The following is a 17,910-nucleotide window of genomic DNA, read 5'->3' as shown; positions in this document are numbered from 1 at the left end:
GAAACTGTCCTTGAGGTCAAGAGGCCAAGTTGTAGAAGGTCCATGGGATCTGCAGGCTTGTGATAGCTTCAGTACCAAGGGAGCCCACAGCTCCCTCATCTGAAAAGAGCAAGAAGGGAGAAGCCAATTGGAAAGTCTGTGTGAGCAATTTACATTCTGACAGAGGACTGAGGGGTTTTGTTATTTTTTATAATTCCTTTACTACAAACTAGCAATGTACTTCATATAAAAGTTCGGGTTTTGTTGCTGTTGCTAAAATTAGAGGGATTTTCTATAGGAGACATATTTTTTGTTGCTGTTGCTAAAATTCAAGGGATTTTCTATAGGAGACATCTTAAGTTAAATCTGCAAAGTAGAACAAGTTTATCTCTGTGATCTTTAGTTATTTGCCCAGTTCGTGAATGTTAGGATAAACTTTTTGTTGTTGTGCAGACATTTTATGTTTCTTATTGCATCCTTCTAAGAAGTTTCTGTTGCTTATGAAAACTTCTACCTAGGCACTCTTTCACATCGATTATTCTCAGCGTTACATGCTCAAAAAAAAAAAGTCTAAGGAGAAGTGGAAGCTCTAAGAATTTTGGTATTCCTATCATCATATTCCTAGAAATTTCAATGTTTGTGAGATAAAGGAAAAGACAGGAGAGAATGTATTGGGGAGCAGGGGAAGGGGCCATAAGGAATACAAAGCATGGCACTAAAAAATTATATCAAAAGTGTATTTTTAATAATAATCATTTGTATAGATATTTAGAAAAAATGAAATAAAAGGAAAAAAAAAAAAAACAGTAAGCAAACCCCACTATCACGAACTATGGTGGATCAGTTCAAGTGGAAGGGAATTACCTGTAAGCACTTCAAATAGAAAATGAAGAATACCTTTCCACGGATAATTTTTAGTTGTCAGGACAAGTGAGCCCCAAACAGCAGACAGAATGGTCCCAGCATGCTTGTTGCCTTTTTTTGTTGTTTGCACAGTAGCTGTCAGTTCCAGCCTTGCAGGTAGTAGAACCCAGCAGGAAGAAGGGGCGGGACCCAGCGATGCAGGCTGAACTGAGAGCAAATTTAAATTACTGAGCCCTTTTTTTTTTTCCTTTTTTATTTTTCTACTCTGCGACAAACTGAAAAGATTCCAGCACGCTAATTTAACCACCCTGCTTCTTCTTTGCCTTTTTTTTTTTTCCCCTGTCTCCCTGCTTCTAGGATAATTAAAAGAGAAACCTGTAAAGGCAACATTCCTGTGAGCGAGTTGGTACTGCAACGTGCTGGTAAGAAATGAATTTAATTTTTTTATCTTTTTTTTTTTTTGGCTTTTCCTTTTTTTTTTTTTTTTTTTAAAGAGCTGAAGGCTTTGTCTGTCTAATGCAGTCATAAGCGTGGCTTCCCTGCCGTGAGAGGTTAGCATGTAATGAAAAGGTGTAATTGCCTGATATATGACCTTCGCGTCATACTTATAATGGGTAATAACAGCATTCCTGTCTACCCTGATGATGCTTCTCTCTGCAAATTGACTATTTGCCCACTTGCAACAGAGCTAAGATTGTCGCACTATGACAATGAGTTGTTGATTGTTTGAGGTTGGAGTTTCAGTGTCCTGTCAGAAAGAATTCTCGACTTTCTCCAAGTAACTGCTTTGCAGGGGGTATTATTGGCTTTAATAGGACCCTTGCAGATCAGAACTGTTTTGCTGTTTACTCCTCAAACAGGAAGTGCAAGGATGAAACTTTCTTTAAGGAACACTGTAATTATCGTAGACTTGCTTAGTCCAGATAATGAAATAGACTAAAGTAAGTGCTCGGGAAAGTTATTTTAATCCCTTTCATCTGTAACTCGTCAGGAGTTCATTAGACAGTCAACTGTGGAGAACCTACATCATTTGGGGACCTGGTACTTGAGAGGCCAACTTTATTCTTTAAAAGGATAGATTTTAATTCAACCCAATTAAATTCAACAAGTATTTCTATATACTCTGCCTGGAGCTACTACAGAGACTGTCCTCAACTGCTATTCTGTTGTGGGGGAGAAACAAACTTGAGAGTATACATTTTCAACAATCAGCTTTTTTTTTTAAACTACCTTTACCACTGACCAGCTCAGTTGAGACATTTAAAAATGTATGACTGTTACTTGTAAGATAATAAGTAAGATAAAGTTTTCAAGGTTAAATCTCCTGCTATCAATATATTCCTATTTCTTCAGTGCATGTAAATTTTGCAACTGTGGTCAGTATATTTTAGATTGGATTTTAATATATAAAGAAGAAAAATAGCAACAATATATTTTGTTTTGTTTTATACCAAACATGTCTGAGAATATATCCCTGTGGTAAACTTTGAGCTTATCCAGGTTCTGGCTTCAGAAACTGAAAGACACATGGAAAGGTTTAGACTTGTCAATGAGTCTGCTTGGATTTGAGTCAAGAAACTTAGGAAGTAGGATTTTCCTACCCCCAACCCTTTAATTTGCTTTTAAAAGCACATAGGAAACATCAAGGATAATATTTTGTTATTCTCTGTTGTTCTTTGTAAACTGTGGTAGTTTGTGTACAGCTTTATCTTTTGTTCAATAGATATGTAGAAATGTAATGGAGAGATTTTCAAAAAGAGAATTTAGTTACCAAATACACACTGAAACCTCTTTCCAAAGAAAAAACTCTGCTATAGTGTTTGAAGGTTGCATGCAATTTGCATTTCTCTTATAGAGAATGTGGCATTCCATACACTGGTGACATGTGGTCCCTGGTCTCTGTAGCTGTTTTATCTAATGGTGTCATTTCGACAGATAGCAGCTCTGAACTTTGCCACCCGTGGGTCCTCATCCATGCCCCCCAGATCACTTGAAATGTCCAAAAAAAATCTCAGAACATTAGAAAATGTCAATTGATAGAATAATCTCTGCCTCTTTACAACAAAAGAAAATGCTGTAGATTTAATAGTTCATTTTTTAAAATCTGTTCTTCTCCACCAGTAACTGTCTATTAGCAGCATTTCAGTTATAATTGGAATAAATTGTTGCCCAGTAACAAGCAGCTAACTCCATAGCGACTTTCCATAGAATCAGCGACTAGAAATAGCTACAAAGAGCTAAATGCAAGTCCAACCAGAGCACTTATTTCTTCATTGTGAAAAAAAAAAGACTCAATTCTTTATTGTGTTGCCATCCCTTAATTCTTAAAATTTTGAAATGAGATTCAAAAATTGCCTCATTCTGCAATTTCTAATTGAACAAAATCCACACCGAAAGAATAAAGGCCAATAAATCTTTGGAAAAAAATTTTATATCTAGCACAAAATAAGAATATGAGAGGATAAGCACAACCTTTCTGACTACTAGTATTAACAAGATTCTGAGCTAGCAACACCATTATAAGTGAAGAGCTGCCATCAACTCTTGCAGAACGTAATGTAAAATTATGGGTTTCATTGTAGAACTCTGTCATTTGAACCAGTAATCAGTCCGTAATTCTATAGATTGCTGTAGTTAAAATGATGCTTTCCCCCATTAATAAAATATTGAATAACACTGAAATTACGTTTACCCTATCCATTTTTTCAATAGATAAAGAACCAGTAATAGCCCCAAGTCCTGATACCTAAGCATACATAATATCAGAAGTCTTTTCTTCTTCTTCTTTTGCTGATACGCTGTGACATTACAATTTCCAGAGAGGAAAAAAAAAGCTTCTTTAACAATAGTTCTGCATTTACCATTAGCTCTTGTGCTGTTTGGGAACAGTTTTCACCTTAGTATTGCACAGGTGTTGAAACAGAAAATACCTTAAGAAGAGAGTACATGTTGTTATTTTTCTCACATAGACAAAATGATCTGTGATTCCAGAATGAAAATTAAAAGGCAACATGAAACTATAAGTATTGCTTTCTGAAACTACAACACTCGACTTTTGCTTAATTCTTTCTAAATGTTTGCTGAGCATCAATTATACAACAGGCAATAAGTCAGAATCTATGGGAAAAGGGAACATGAAAAAGCCACACCTTGGTCATCCAGGGAATTACAGTGTAGTAAAAGTTCAGCTGGTAGGATGGCAAAAGTAACTTGATTAATTAGCCTGCAATGAACTTAGCATTGTGTTAGGCTACTGTGATCAAGAAAAATTACAACATATTGTTTCTGACCTCCTGAAGCCAGCATATTCTTCATTTTCTATACTTACTTCAGTTCTTTTTCTGTATTCACATGCATTTTTTCCATTTGCTGTGCTTTTTAAAAAAAATATTGATACAAGTAGTCATAACAGCTAAATTGTTTTTAACTGTAAAATAAATGAGAAGTAGTGAATGGGATTTCAGAATTGTGGAGCCTCATACCTCATCACCCATGGATTTTGTTGCTCAATCTTGAGCTCTGTCACCACATTTTTATAGAAAGGAAATGACCTCATCCAACAGTATAATCTGTAGTCCCATCCTAGTAGAAGATGGACAACTTCCCAGATGGGCAACTTGCTCAGCCATGGCAAGCAGTGTGAGCCAGAGATTTAAACACAAGAGAGTTTTCAATTAATAGATACACATCTAACCTCCACATTTGTGCCAAGTTGATGTATGGTTATGCACTTCCCTTGATCTCATATACTTTTCTCTGTCCATTGACATGGTAGTAGTATCCACATGGCCATAAAGAAAAATCACAAGAAAACAGTAAGTGTGTACTAAGAATGCAATAGCTGTTGGGATACTTTTAACTGATTACCCAAGAAAAAAAGAACAATGCTCTCCTTAAACCATCCCATATAATCTGACATTTTCTGGGTGCTTTTCAAACCATTGCTTGAATTATATGATGAGTTTTCATTTACATGTACAGCTGTGAAACCAGCACCCAATCAAGATGCAGAAAATTTCCATTCAATCTGAAGTTTCCTGGTGCCTCTGAGCCATCAACTCTTTCCCCCAAATCCAGCCCTTGGCAATCACTGGTTTAGTTTGTCACTATAGAGTAATTTACATTTTGTACAATGTTATATAAATGAAATCACACAGCATGTGATTTTTTTTTTTTTTTTTTTTTGGTGCCTGGCTTCTTTCACTTAGCATAATGCCTTTGAGATTCACACAGGTAGTTGAGTTCCTCAGTAGATTTATTTTTTAATTGCAGAGGAGTACCTCATTTTATGTATGCTCTACAACTTTTTAATCCATTCACCTATTGATGGATATTTCTGTAATTTCCATTGGGGAATTATTTTGAGCATTCACATGCCAGTCTGTGTGAGCAGGGTTATGCATTTCTCTAAGGTTTGAAATAGCTGAAAGTGAAAATCATCGTATGGTGAATGTGTGTTTAACTATATAAGAAAAACAAGGCAGTTTTCCAAAGTGGTTGTAAAATTGTATGACTCCACCAGTAATGTGTTAGTGTTTTGGTTGCTGGGCATCTTTGCCAACAGTTGGTATTGCCAGTCGTTTCGATTGTACCCATTCTAATGAATTGATGGTAGAACCTCACTGTGGTTTTAATCAGCACTCTCTTGAGAACAAATGGCATTGACTTTCCTTTCATGTGCACATTGGTTTTGTATGAAATGTCTTTTGTCTTAAGTCTTTTGTTCAGTTAATTTATTGTATTCTGTCTGTTATCTTATATTGAGTTGTAGGCGTTATTTTATATTATGGATAGAAACCACTTTTCAGATATCTGCATTGAAAATATCATATCCCCCACATGTGAATTTCTCTCTGTGCTTTTTTAATGGCAACTTTCAAGGAGAACTTTATTTGAACAAATCCAAATTACCAACACATCATATAACTAATATTTTATTATGATTCATATTATTTTGTTCTAAGAAATCTTTGCTTGAACACAACAAAGATTTTCTCTTAGTTTTATAATTTCTGTCTCTATGTATACATCTCTGTATTTTTCAAAAGTTTTTATTCTTTTTAGATATATATGACATAAGAGTGTATTTTGACATATTATACATACATGGGGTATAACTTATGCTAAATAGAATCCCATTCTTGTGTTTGTACATGATGTGGAATTTAACTGGCTGTATATTCATATATGAACATAGAAAAGTTATGTCTGATATATTCTGTCTTTCCTATTCCTTTAATTTTCATGTTTGGTATGAGATGATCATCAGGGTTCATTTTTTTCTATGAACAGCTAATGGTCCAGCCCCATTACTGAAAAGACTATTCTTTCCTCCATGTAATCATATATGTTACTTTTCAAAATCAACTGAAAGTATATGTATTGGGTATTTAGGGGAATCTCTATTCTGTACCATTCATTTATGTGTCTACTTCACTAATTCCATAATGTATTGATGACCCTAGCTTTATGTTACACCTTGAGAACAAGTACTATAAATTCCCCAACTTTGTTTTCCTTTTAAAAATTGCTTTGGCTAATGAAACTTGTTCTCATTTCTATGTAAATGTTAGAATTAGATTGTGAAATGTTTTTCCCCACTAAAAACCTTGCTGAAATTTCTTTTTCCCAATACAGGGGATCAAACTGAGTGACTCTCTACCACTGAGCTACATTTGCAGCCCTTTTAATTTTTTTGTTTGTTTCTTTGTTTGTTTTTAGGCAGGGTCTAACTAAATTGCTGAGGCTGCCCTCAAGCTTGTAATCCTCCTGCCTCAGCCTCCTGAGTAGCCAGGCTTATAGGCATGCACCCCATCCCCAGCTCCTAATAAAATTCTTATTAGAATTGCATTGGATATATAGTTTAATTTAGAGAACTGACATTTTAACTATATTAAGTCTTCCAACCATAAACAGTTATTTAGTTGTTCTCCATGTATTTAGTAGTTTTTTTAATTTATAAGTAATGGATTGTAGTGATTTAGCACACAAATGTTTCACCATTTGTTAAATTTATCCCTATAGATAAAATGTTTTTGGATGTTATTCAAGTGGAATTGCATTTCTTATTTCATTTTCCAAGGGTTTGCGTCTATTATATAAAGACTATTGGTTTTTGTATAATAACCTCTTATACTGTTGTCCTTGACAAATTCACCTGTCAGTTCTTGTGGACATGTTTTTATACATATTTCTTAGAACTAGCTAAATACCATATCATCCCTGATGAAAACACCTCATCCTTTCTAATCTTTTTCTTAAGTCTTTGAAATACCTAGAACTTCCAGTAAACTCTTCAATAGAAAGTGTGAGAGTATCCTTCTTGAATCTGTTGCCAGTTTCCCTCCATCAGGTACAAAAGGCTTTCAAACATACACTTTACCACACCCAGGAAGTCCCATTGTATACCTGGTTTGCAGAGAGGTTTCACATGAACAGGTGCTGTCTTGTGTTTGTGTGTGTGTTTGTGTGTGTGTGTGTGCGCGCACGCGCACGTGCCTGTGTGCTAAGGATTTGATTTGCTAATGTTAAGGATGTGTGTGTCTATAACTCATGAGGAATACTGATGGGCATCTACCTTTCCTCTAATGCCTTTGGCATGGTATCAGACTAAAGCTAGTCTCATTACATAGATTAGAAAGCATTCCTTCCTCCTGAGTTTTATGAAATATTTCGTGTAGGACTAGTATTCTTTTATTTCCCTAAATGTTCAATGGAATTTACTAATATGTTTCTGGCCCAGGAATTTTCTTTGTGGGAAGAATTTAAATTACAAATTCAGTTCTGTTAGTAGTTAGACTAACAGTTAGGGGTGATTTAAATCTTCCATTTCCTCTCATGCTTCCTTTGGTCATTTATAAGATTCAGAGGATTTGGATATTCCATCTGTTATCACAACTATTGCCACAAAATGTTCATTATCTTTTTATCCTTGTAGACTAGCAGTCTAGAGTCAAATCCACTCTTGTTGTTAATACTAGTAGTTTGTGGGTTCTAACTCTTTTAAAATCCATCTATTAGATGTGTTTCTGCCATAACAAATTACCATAAATTTAGTGGCTTTCCTAATACAAATGGGTTATTTTACAGCTCTGTAGATCAGAAGTCTGACATAGGTTACCCCAGAGTAAGGTCAAAGTGCCAGCAGGGATGCATTCCATTTTGGAGACTCTAAGGAAGGATTCATTTCCTTGCAGTTTGTAGACCTGAGATCCTGGTTTCTCTGCTGGTTATTGCCCACTGTGTCTAGATGTCACGACCACTTCTGGCTTGTGGACTAATCTCTGGTCTTCAAAGCCAGTTACACTGTGACAGCTCTGTTGCACACTTTAAATATCCCCCCTCTTCTCCTATCTTATGTTTTGGACTCAACTGAACTTTTGAGTATTTTTACAGACCCATGCAATAATAGTAGGTCCAACTGAATATTCCAGGATAATCTCCCTATCTCAAGGAATCAGCCACACCTGAAAAGTTTCTTTCACCTTCTAAGGTCACATATTGGAAGGTTTCAGGATTTATAGTGTGGAAATCCATGTTCCTGCTGTTGTGGTAGAAATTTGCATAATTAGCGCTTTCTTCATTTTCTAACATATACATTTAAAGCTGCAAATTCCCTCCCCACCAATCATCACATTAGCTACATCCCACAATTTTATTCATTTTAATTTCATTATTACTTGAATCAAAATAATTTCTCATTTGTTTTGCAATTGCTTCATTTTCACATTGATTTTGGAGAAGTATATTATTTAATTTCCAGACACTTGAGGCTTTTCTCAGTGTTTGGAGTACCTGCTTTCTAATTTAATTTCATTTTGTTCAGAGATCATACTCAATAAGATCTTTTGATTTATTTCACAGTGCATTTCTTATCTTGATGAACACTCCAGATGTACGTAAAGAGATTGTGCATTCCACATTATTTAGTACAGTGTTCTATAATTGCTACTTAGGTTACTAGTGTCCTCATAATCTTCTATTTTCTTAGTAATCTTTTTTCTCTATCTGATATAGAAATTTCTGAGTGGTATAAAGCACCCATCCATGATTGTGGATTTGTATGCTTCTCTCAGAATTTTTTCTGTGTTTTGTTGTTGTTGTTGTTGTTGTTAGTAGATGTTTATAAATATGTAATTGTCATCTATTTTTACTATGTTAAATTTTACCCATTATGGTTCATCATTTTTCTAGTAATAGTCTGTTTTGGTTAGTTTTCCCTTTCATCTTTTGTATTAAAAGTTTTTGAAAATTGGTTTTCTAATTACATCTCTCTGCATTATTTTCCTGTGATTGCTTGAAGAACTGCAATATATGCTTTAAACTTAACAATCTACTCCAAGTTAACATTAAAATTTGATCCACGCATTTCTACTTATCATCTTTTAAGCTTTGCTTTTACATAAACCTTTGTATACATTTGAGCTCATCCATAAGTCATTTTATTATATTTTCTTGAAACAATCATTTATCTTTTTAAAGATTTAAGAGAAATAAAGAATCTTTTAGCCTGAACACCTTCCTTTACATTTCATGAGATATAATTCTGTTAGTAATGAATTTTTTCACTTTCTGATTATCTAAAACTGTTTTAATTTCATCTTTAATTTTTTTCTTTTTTATTCTCCTCCCTACTCCCCGACATCTTTACTAAACTACTAAACAGAGAATTCATCACTAAGTGCTTCTCCCCTCCCCCCAGCTCTTTTACTTTCTCATTCCAACATCATCTGTCTTCCATAATTTTGTGGAGAAGTCAGGAGTCAATCATAGCATTCCTCCCTGTAATCCATGTATGTGTTTTCTCTAACTGAGTTCAAGATATTTTTGTTATCTTTGTATTTCAGAAGCCTAACTACAATGTGTTTAGGAATGATTTTCCCTTTTTAAATCTTGCTTAAAATTATTTAATTTTCTTATCTGAATTTCATGTTCTCTATCAAGTTTAGGGGAAATTTCGCCATTATTTATTATTATTTTTTAAATGTTGTGATCATTTCTTTCTTCTTTTGAAACTTCAACTATATATATTAAAATATGATTGATATACTCCCACAGATCTCTGAGGTTCTATTTATTTCTTTCCACCTCTGTTCTCTGTATTTCAGACCAGGTGATTTGTATTCATCTATCCTTAAGTTTATTGATACATTATTTTGTCATTTTCAATCTGTTGTTGAGTACAGCTAATAAATTTTTAAAGTTTATTGATGTTTTAGTTCTCATATTTCTATTTTTAGGAGAATGAAGAATGATTTGTCCAATTGAATCTACAGCATCAGCATTTTAAAAAAATTATATACACTTATATATATATGTCTTTTATATACTAAGTGTATATATATATATATATATATATATATACACACACACACACACACACACACAAACATTTGAGCTCATCCATAAGTAATTTTATTATATTTTCTTGAAGCAATCATTTATCATTTAAAGATTTAAGAGAAATAAAGTATTTTTCAGCCTGAACACCTTCCTTTACATTTCATGGGATACAATTCTATTATATATATATATATATATATATATATATATATATATATATATATCTGCAACAAAAGTAATTTATAAAAGTATGCTATCCAAGGTTTGTAAAGTTAATACTATTCATACTCTCCAACACTTACAAAGCATGTCAGATTAAGTAAGGTGCTGAAATAAAAGAGTAACAGGTATAATTGATGACATTATTAATCATTAGGTAAATTCTCATAAACCTGTTCTTGTAAACTTCCGAGAAATTAAGAAAATCACTTGTCATTTGTGATTAATATCCTAACCAGAAGGGAATAAATCCTTTTGCAAGTTTCAAGTTTCCTAGTTTATGACTTCATAAAAATTAAAGGAATGTTTAATCAAGTTGTTGATTAATATTTAAATTAGATCATTTAAAAGATTTTTTAATTATGGAGACACATATGATGTTTGGCAACTTACTAAAAGTTCAAAGAATCAAGTGATATACCTTAAGCAAAATTCCTTGTCTCCGAGCACCAACATAAAATTCTTTAGTTATTGCCTTTCTTAATTATATCAATAAAATGTTGATTGATAAAAAGTTTTGTATTTTTTTCTGTAGATTTCTCACTTCAGATTCCCTTTTGTTTTCACTTGTGACAATCATACTGTTTTGAATTCCTTGAATATTTTATAATCACTGATATAAAAGTCTTTATCAGCTAAATCTGGCACCCAGGACCATTGGAAATCAGCTTCTGATTATTATCTCTGCTCCTATTTATGGGTCAGATTATCCTGTTTCCCTAGGTATCTAGTAACTTTTGATTATAAATTAGGTATACTTTTATATCCATGGATTCTGTAGTGTTCTGAGGCTTGATGTGCCTTTACTGCAGTATTCAATTAATTTGCCTGGACATGACTGAAATACTTCCCTTTTCTGTGGTATGCAGCCACTGTTGTCTCTTTTCTGTTGTTATGGTTTCCACATGCTACTTTTATTAGTCTGGGCTTCTGAAGGCCACCCCTATGACTGTGTAATTTGACCAGCATGGATTTGAACAAAGATGTTACTCATACTTTGGGGCATGCCATTTTTATGTGGTACTTTGCTTCTAGAACTTGTCTTCTAAATCCAGATACTGCAGACATATCCTTGGGATCTCACTTCTAACACTTCAAACCCCTGAGGTGCAGCTTCCTGGTGCCTATATTTTGTACAACTGGAAAGTTGATTCAGCTTAGAAAGCAGTAAAATTACATATCTTGCTCCATGTGTCTTTTATCTTTTAAGAATAGATTTGTCTCTGACCTCTTCCTGCTTTATTGCTGGACTCCATAGAATCTCCCTTCCCCATATGTACTTTTATCTGTCAGCGAGACATTCTGGGTTTTTGGTTTTATTCTTCTGGTATTGTCTTGCTCTCAAGATTTCATCTTTCCATTCCCAGCTGGTTTTCCAGCCCTGAACTCTGATTTCTGCCAACATTCTCTGACCAAGACTATGTTTATTCACCATTTTCCATTACCATAACCCTGGGAATTGGGAAATATCCTGGACAATAAACACATAATTTTTGCCCTTTCTAATTGTGTGTGTGTGTGTGTGTGTGTGTGCATGCGCACATGCATGTGTGCTTAAGAATAAACTCTTAGGCTGGGCGCAGTGGTGCATACCTGTAATCCCAGTGGGTCAAGGGGCTGAGGCAGGAGGATTGCGTGTTCCAAGCCAGCCTCAGTAATGGTGAGGTGCTAAGCAACTCAGTGAGATCCTGTCTCTAATAAATTACAAAATAGGGCTGAGGATGTGACTTAGTGGTCAAGTGCCCCTGAGTTCAATCCCCAGTACCGCCCCCACCAAAAAAGAATAAACTCTTAGTTTTGTTTACTTTTGGATACATCACACTGTCTTTAAACTATTGCTGTTTGTGGAAGGATTTATACAGTACTTAATTCCAGTACCATTACTGTAAATTTCATTTATAAGTATGTTGATGTATATCCATGTCGCTCATGTCCCAGAAAATGTTTAAAAATTAAGGAATAAGTTATTCCAAGTCAAGTTCTTTGACTTTTCTATATATGTCTATTTACAACATGCTCTTAGGTTATCATATTCTTTTAATAAATGATCAATACATTCACATTTCACACATTCACTTTTAAAATTGGAAGCTCTGAAGCAATAGCACTTCATGAGGTTTCTACTATGGAATACATGGACAAGATTCTAGCCTAACAATCTACCAATTCCAGTCTTCCCCTGTTAGCTGACTGGGGCTTCCAATGATGATCATAGTTTGTTAGCTTCATGCAGAGGGTAGGTAGGTAGGCCATCAGTGGTTCATTCTTATTCTTCAATGCCAACTTTGAACAAGGGATAGGAGGTGGAAGTAAATAACACTGAAAGAAATTAGGCAAAAATGGTGCCTGTTTGTTGATATCCATCCCCCATGTTAGAGTGGAGATCCTTCCCCTACAGTGTTAGGTACTGTTGTGGATTGAATTGTGTCCCCAACACCCAGAAAAAAATATTTGGAGTCTGTTGCAGTCAACGTTTTTTCATTAAAAAAAAAAAAAAAAAAAAACTTACCAAAACAATTGTAGAGGAGAAAAGGTTTATTTGAGGGCTCAGCTTTCAGAGGTCTTAGTCCATAGAAAGCTGGCTCCATTCCTCAGGGCTCATTGAGGCAGAACATCAGGCAGAAGTAAGTGGCAGAGGGAAGTGGCTCACATGATGACCAAGAAGCAGAGAGAGACAATCTCCACTTTCAAATGCACAAAATATATACCCCATAGCCACGCCCTAATCCCCACCTCCTCCAGCCACACCCTACCACTTCAGTTACCACTCAACTAATACCTGAGAGGGGATTAATTTACTGATTGGATTACGACTCTTACAACCCTATCATTTCTCCTGTGAACCTTCTTGCATTGTCTCACACACGTGAGCTTTTGGGGGACACTTCACATCCAAATCATAACAGAGCCCTGATATCTATTCTCTCACAAGATGAACTTATTTGAAAATGAGTTATTGCAGATATAATTAGTTAACATGAGATCACAGTGGAGTAAGGTTGGTACCTGATCCCATCTGAGAGATTCTCTCAAGATAGTCATGTGAAGACAGAGACACACAGGCAGATACTTTGTGACAACGAAGACAGAGACCAGAGTTAATCAACCATGGAAAGCATAATTTTTTTTTTCCATCAAACCTTCAGAATCTAGAAAAGGCATGAAAGGAATACCCATATAGGTTTTAGAAGGAGTTGGCCTTGCCAACACTTTTGTTGTTTAAGCCAACCAGTTATTGATACTTGTTTTAAATGATAACCATTATACAGGCACCATTGGTAGACATGCATTTGGCAAGTTTTCATGAAAGTATGCCTTAGTTCTGGTGCTGAGAAATGAAAACTGAAATCTTGATGAGCACAGTCCATGCCATAATGTGTTGCATGAATGCTAGGTTTTTGCTGTTTTCATTGTGTTGTTTAATGTAAGGTTTATGCCTATTGTTAACCATCATAATTATTATGCCAGACAAGGGCAATAACTGTTAAATCGTTGAAGAGAAAACTGATGCTCTATTAGAGTAAATTATTTGTCCAGTGTCACATACTCAGCCCTTTGAAGAGCTGGAAAAAGAAAAGCATGGCACTCTTAATTCCTAATTTGTCTTCTAAACTACATCTGAGCCACTGGATATTTAATATCAGATTTAATGTCAGACTTTTACCTATTAAAACACTCAATATCTGAAATAGAAAGGATTTGAACTCAGAAAAACCATGAATTGTACCTTAGAAATCTCTTGTTTGCTATTCTCATTAGTTAATACTGCTGTTTTCTCTCTGGTGATCAAGGAAGGCCTTTGTGAAAGGTAGCAGATTTGAGATGTGTGAGAGAGGAAGTTATGGCAGAGTCAGAGAAACAGATCAAAGGGCAAGAAGAATCAGCATGAAAAGCCTTGTGGCAGGAACAAGCTTACAGAATAGAAAGTTGGAGCAAAATATCAGAAGAATGGTGGGAAGAAGAGGATCCCTCCATAATGTTTATGGAAGAATAACTCAATCTTGAGCTGTAGTGTGAAGGAAAACTCCCATAAACAGCATGTGTTTGCTTTCCTCCACTATAGCAAATACCTGGGCAATCCACTTATTAAAAAAAAAAAAAAAAAAGATTTGTTAGGGCTGAGAGTTTTGGAGTTTCTAGTCAATACCAGGCAGACACATTGTTTTGGGGCCTCTAGTGGGGTGTAGGAACATGTCCTTAAGCAAACCCATTCCTCTCATGTCCAGGAGGAAAAGAGAAATAAGGAGGCTTGTGCCCACTCTGTCCCTCAAAGGGATGCCCCTATGACCTGAAGACTGCCCACTAGGCCCTCCCACTAAAAGACTCCACTACCTTCAAAGAGCACCAAACTGGGGACCTAAACTTTAGCACAGAGATCTTTGGGGAACATTCTAGAGCCAAACTGTAGCAATATGTAAATAAGTAATTGTGGCTGTGTCCTCTCACACCTTATTTATGAACATTAAAATTTGAATCATATATAACTTTGATGTGACAATCATTTAAAAATGGAAAAAACATCCACAGAAAAAGCAATTTGCCACCTGTCACTACAGGGCTCTGTAGGACATGGTAAGGAATGAGTTAGATTAGTCCAGTGAGCAATGAAGGGGACAGGACTAAGGTGTGAGCTGTGGAAGTACTATGAAGAGGCAGCCTTGCCACAAACTTTAAAAGAAGACCTGAGAGGGTTCCTTGGTAAAATGGGAATGGAATTACCAACATAGAGGTCAGTAGGAGAATAATTTGTTCAGGAAAAATGGACAAAAGGAGGGTGGAGAGGATTCCAAAATCAGAATGTCCAAAGGAGTATTCCAAGAAATAGTTGAGGTTTTTTTACATGAAAACATCCTTATAAGCCATCTTTTGAACAAGTCTCTACACTTATATATCTAGTAAAATGCTTTGTCAAGACATGCAATGACTTCCCTGTACATTTCTCTATTCTGCACTGATCTTGGTAGGGCAGTTATTGTGTGTCCACTCTGATAATGAAGCACCTACGCACACAAAGATGGCAGAACTTGCTCAGAAGCATGCAATGGATTCTACTGATTTTGTCCTATAATCCCTGTTCTCTGGAATTCTTTTCAGGACCCTATGGACCACACCCATCTGCCTCTGCCTCACCCGTGTGTTGTGTGGACGTGTAAATCAAGCAATGGTGTTGGGTTGTCAAAGTTACAATTCAATTATTAGCAGAATTGTTCAAGCTCTTGTGCTTGGCTAATCAGCAAAAGCAGTAGAAAAGTAGTTGTCTCCTTCTCCTTCCAGATAAACTTTTTATCATAGAATCCTTATGTGGGAAGAAAGGAAAATGCAATTATATAATTTGAGGGCCTCTTCCTGGGGAACAAATGTTGAACAAATCATTCACTGGTGGAAGAAGGACAAAGAACACATTGGGTAGTAATTAAAGCATTTGCTCCCTAACTCATTTGCTCAATATGTATTGTCCTCCTAGGTAATTTGAGGCTAACAGAAGTGCCCCTGCTTGCTTGTTAACACTTTGTTCAGACCTTCTGTGTTTTGTTTTTTTTTTAACGCATAAAAGGCTTAACTTTTCAATAATGAACCCTTAAACTCCCAATTTCGAGCAATTAAGATCATGGAGCGCATTTTTCTGTGAGTAGTCAGACATTCTCTTCCTTTAATTCTGTTGTACGTTTTACTCCTAAGTTGTTAGGTTTCTCTTTTGTGGTGCTTGCTGACAATTCCTTTTTATTTTGTGTACCATCACTTCTGAGTCACTTCGGCACCTGGTTCTGCTGAAGTTAACCATAGATGGCTGCTTTCTGTGACTGAGACTGCTGGGTTTTTGTTCTCTTTCAATACTCATTCCAGGGCAGAGAGCTGGGTACTGCAGAATTAGTAAGGATCAATTGACAACCTGGGGGATTTTCTCAAATGCTAAAACATCCTGGGCACAATCACAGAATTTCAACTTGTTTTAATGTCTTGCCACTCATGTTGATGGGGGAAGATTATTTGTTATTCTACAGCTTTGCTTTCTGATTTAACTTTTATCAAACAGCCATGCCCCTCTACCGCCCCACAAATGGATCCAGTCACATGGTATAATTTATTCAACTTTATTTGTTTTCAAGAAGGTGTTTGAGAAGTAAGTTTGATACAAAGACAGAGGGCTAACTGAATATAAAGGCTGCCTCTTATTATCAAGTTAAGAACCAGTATAATTGTGTCTACTAACATCAGCTGGGAAAAAGAGATTAGCTGAAAGATCTAGGAAGCGCGTGTTGAAGCGATCCCATCTGGCTGAGGCTTCATCATCATATTTGGGTGAGTATCTATGCCCCATCCTACTCTTAAATATCTTTAACCCAAATAATGTTATGGTAAATAAAAACTATATTAAATACCTTTGCTAATGTGCACATATGGGGGAGAAAAAACATCAAATGCCTTAATGAATAATCAACTTCATGGTAGCGAAATAAAATTTATTCTTCATCAGGTCCCTAACAGACTCTACAAAGTACTTTTTAAAATTGCGAATCTTTGGGCTGGTGGGATTGTGGCTCAGTGGTAGAGTGCTCACCTACCATGCATGAGGCACTGGGTTCAATCCTCAGCATCACAGAAGTGTAAAATAAAGATATTGTGTCCACGTAAAACTAAAAAATAAATATTAAAAAAAAATAACATTGGGAATCTTTGGATTTTCTGCAATCACATTGTTTTGGCTGTTTTTCAGAGCTGGGGTTTCCTGTATGTTTCGTGTCCTTTCTAATAGGCTTTATAAAATGTCTATGTCATTCCTATTTTGACTTTTACTATACAGATTCTCTTAACACCAACATATGTTCCTACCTATGTCTTAGGGCAAGGGTCTTAGCTGTTTTTCCTTTTCAATTGGTAACTAGACTAAGGAAAAAATATTCTTTAGTAAATCAGGGATATTGTGAGAGCAAACAAAGTAATCAATATTATTTTTACCTTAAAAACAAAACAAGAGGGCTAGGGGTATAGCTCAGTGGTAAAGTGCTTTCCTAGCATGTGTGAGGCACCAGGTTTGATCCTCAGCACCATATAGACATGATATCTTTATTTATTTATGTTTATCTACAACAACAACAAAAATAAAAATGACTCCATAATTTTAGGTAACCCAAAATACATTGCCTTGAATTTCCATAATGGCCAATTCAAGTATCTATACAAATGAGGAATAAAGGAGTCAGATCATTCAAAATAGTTAACCTAGATACCCCTTTTTATGTTAGACTTTAAAATGGACAAATATATCATGCATCAAACCATGGGGCCGAGAACAGTGAGTTGTCTATATTTGTAGACAGGCAACTGATTGGAAGTTCAAGCTGTATCTCCATATCATACCCCATGAGCTTCAAAAAATTTACAAACGTACTGTATTATAAAAATAAAATCGGTGGAGATAATAGAGAACTGAAATACAACTTCACCCCCTTTGACTCAGAGTGTTGTGTTTTTTTTTTTAATGCCTTCAGAAATAAAATGGGTAGG

General features: G+C 35.4%; 1 protein-coding gene across 1 annotated transcript in view; it reads left to right on the top strand.

The window, feature by feature from the left end:
- Window positions 1-1,099: 1,099 nt before the first annotated feature.
- The window catches only part of Celf2 (CUGBP Elav-like family member 2), an 808,061-nt gene continuing 791,250 nt past the window's right edge, over window positions 1,100-17,910 (top strand). Inside the window, exon 1 of the mRNA XM_058578641.1 lies at window positions 1,100-1,265. The gene's annotated coding sequence lies outside the window, so the exon portion shown is untranslated. The remainder of the gene's footprint in view (window positions 1,266-17,910) is intronic.

The sequence above is a fragment of the Marmota monax genome, unplaced genomic scaffold (genome assembly GCF_021218885.2).
Source record: "Marmota monax isolate L192 unplaced genomic scaffold, Marmota_monax_Labrador192_F-V1.1 WCK01_AAM20220418_F8-fsc00072, whole genome shotgun sequence".
In the NCBI taxonomy this organism is placed as follows: domain Eukaryota; kingdom Metazoa; phylum Chordata; class Mammalia; order Rodentia; family Sciuridae; genus Marmota; species Marmota monax.
This window is presented reverse-complemented; position numbering and strand designations above follow the sequence as displayed.